Below are 3,198 nucleotides of genomic sequence, written 5' to 3'. Positions count from 1 at the left end.
GGATGCCGCCAGGCCAGCCACCTGGTCCAGGGGAGGCGCAGGTCTCATCGCTGGCCAGCTTCTTCGTCGACGCCCACAAGATGTTCGACAGTTTACCTCAAGGTACAAATGGACTCAGCCGATGAGTTCTTTTTCCATAATTTTCTGTGCGACTCCGATGATTCCTCGTCCGATGATGAGGAGATGTTGGCTGCTATGTTGGTCCATGACCACTTTAATAGGCAGCGGCCGTTGTTCCGGGGCTCAATCCTGGGGCACATTCCGGCGTTGAATCGGAACCGAGAGAGCGGCCATTTGCTTCTTTGGAGGACTACTTTGACACAACCAACCCGCTGTTCAAGCATTAGAAATTTCGGCAGCGTTTCCGTATGGCTAGGCATGTTTTCAACCATATTAGAGAGGTGACAGTCGGATATGATAATTATTTCGAGTGCAAAGAGGATGGCCTTGGGAAGATTGCCTTCTCATCTTATCAGAAATGCACTGCAGCTATCTGGATGCTTGCATACAGAGTGCCCTATGGTCTTGTTGATGAGTACGTCTGTATGAGTGAGTCTACGTGCCTAGAGTCCATGTACAGGTTCTTCAAGGCTGTGATTGTTGTGTTTAGCCATGAGTACTTGAGAGAGTCGACTGCTGAAGATACAACCCACTTATTGGCGATGAATGCCAACAGGGGCTTCTCAGGCTTGCACTATCATACTTGAGGCAGCGGCCTCAAAAGATCTCTGAATCTGGAACTCTTTCTTTGACATGGCCGGATCGCACAATGATATCAACGTGTTTCAACACTCGTTGGTGTTTGCAAGGCTTGCCAAAGGCAACTGCCTGTCGGTTAATATTAACATCAACGGCCACAACTACAACAAAGGTTACTACCTAGGTGACGGTAATTGTGAAGACAATCCCCAGCCCCGTCGGAGAGAACAGGAAAAGATTTGTCCAAGAACAAGAGAGTGCTAGGAAGGATGTCGAACGTGCCTTTGGTATTCTTCAATCTCGATGGGGCATCGTTTGTTATCCTGTTAGAACTTGGAACACCAAGAACTTGTGGGAGGTGCTGACTGCTTGTGTGATCATGCACAATATGATCATAGAGGATGAGCGCCCGGAACGTATATACAATGTAGGTCACAAGTGTTCTGGGCCTTGCCGCATGTGGCATTTTAAATTATCCTGAATATGTAAGACAATTATTAAGAATTATTAACCGTTGCCATTGTAAATTTGCCTCAACGGCGAGCAGAGCGCGCGTAGGGACGCCAAAGCGAAGCGTGCCGCGGCCGCCTCAACGGCGAGCAACCACGTGATACGTCTCCAATGTATCTATAATTTTTGATTGTTCCATGCTATTATATTATCTGCTTTGGATGTTTAATGGGCTTTAATATGCTCTTTTATATTATTTTTGGGACTAATCTATTAACCAGAGGCCCAGTGCCAGTTTCTGTTTTTTTTGCCTATTTTAGTGTTTCGCAGAAAAGGAATATCAAACGGAATCCAAATGGAACAAAACCTTCGCAAGGATCTTTCTTGGAACAAACGTAGACCAGGAGACTTGGTGTGGAAGTCCGGAAGTCCGTGAGGCGTCCACGGGATAGGAGGGCGCGCCCAGGGGGGTAGGCGTGCCCCCACCCTCGTGGGCCCCACGGAGCTCCACCGACGTACTTCTTTCACCTATATATACTCTTATACCCTAATAACATCAGGGAGCCACGAAACTGAAGGAAGTATGCCCTAGAGGCAATAATACAGTTATTATTTATTTCCTTATATCATGATAAATGTTTATTGTTCATGCTAGAATTGTATTAACCGGAAACATGATACATGTGTGAATACATAGACAAACAGAGTGTCACTATTATGCCTCTACTTGACTAGCTCGTTGATCAAAGATGGTTATGTTTCCTAGCCATAGACAAAGAGTTGTCATTTGATTAACGGGATCACATCATTAGGAGAATTATGTGATTGACTTGACCCATTCCGTTAGCTTAGCACTTGATCGTTTAGTTTGTTGCTATTGCTTTCTTCATGACTTATACATGTTCCTATGACTATGAGATTATGCAACTCCCGTTTACCGGAGGAACACTTTGTGTGCTACCAAACATCACAACGTAACTGGGTGATTATAAAGGTGCTCTACAGGTGTCTCCAGAGGTACTTGTTGGGTTGGCGTATTTCGAGATTAGGATTTGTCACTCCGATTGTCGGAGAGGTATCTCTGGGCCCTCTCGGTAATGCACATCACTTATGCCTTGCAAGCATTGAAACTAATGAGTTAGTTGCGGGATGATGTATTACGGAACGAGTAAAGAGACTTGCCGGTAACGAGATTGAACTAGGTATTGAGATACCGGCGATCGAATCTCGGGCAAGTAACATACCGATGACAAAGGGAACAATGTATGTTGTTATGCGGTTTGACCGATAAAGATCTTCGTAGAATATGTAGGAGCCAATATGAGCATCCAGGTTCCGCTATTGGTTATTGACCGGAGACGTGTCTCGGTCATGTCTACATAGTTCTCGAACCCGTAGGGTCCGCACGCTTAACGTTTCGATGACAGTTATATTATGAGTTTATATGTTTTGATGTACCGAAGGTTGTTCGGAGTCCCGGATGTGATCACAGACATGACGAGGAGTCTCTAAATGGTCGAGACATGAATATTGATATATTGTAAGCCTATGTTTGGATATCGGAAGTGTTCCGGGTGAAATCGGGATTTTACCGGAGTACCGGGAGGTTACCGGAACCCCCCGGGGACTTATGGGCCTTAGTGGGCCTTGGTGGAAGAGAGGAGAGGCGGCCAGGGCAAGGGCCGCACCCCCTCCCCCTAGTCCGAATAGGACAAGGAGAGGGGGGCGGCACCCCCCTTCCTTCTTCTCCTCCACCTCTTTCCCCTCTCTCTCCTAGTCCAACAAGGAAAGGGGGGGGGGAGTCCTACTCCCGGTAGGAGTAGGACTCCTCCTGGCGTGCCCCTCTCAAGGCCGGCCTCACCCCCCCTTGCTCCTTTATATACGGGGGCGGGGGGGGCACCCCAAAGACACAACAATTGATCGTTTGATCTTTTAGCCGTGTGCGGTGCCCCCCTCCATCGTAGTCCACCTCGATAATACTGTAGCGGTGCTTAGGCGAAGCCCTGCATCGGTAGAACATCATCATCGTCACCACGCCGTCGTGCTGAC

The sequence above is a fragment of the Triticum dicoccoides genome, chromosome 1A (genome assembly GCF_002162155.2).
Source record: "Triticum dicoccoides isolate Atlit2015 ecotype Zavitan chromosome 1A, WEW_v2.0, whole genome shotgun sequence".
Taxonomy (NCBI): domain Eukaryota; kingdom Viridiplantae; phylum Streptophyta; class Magnoliopsida; order Poales; family Poaceae; genus Triticum; species Triticum dicoccoides.
Note: the sequence above shows the minus strand (reverse complement) of the source record.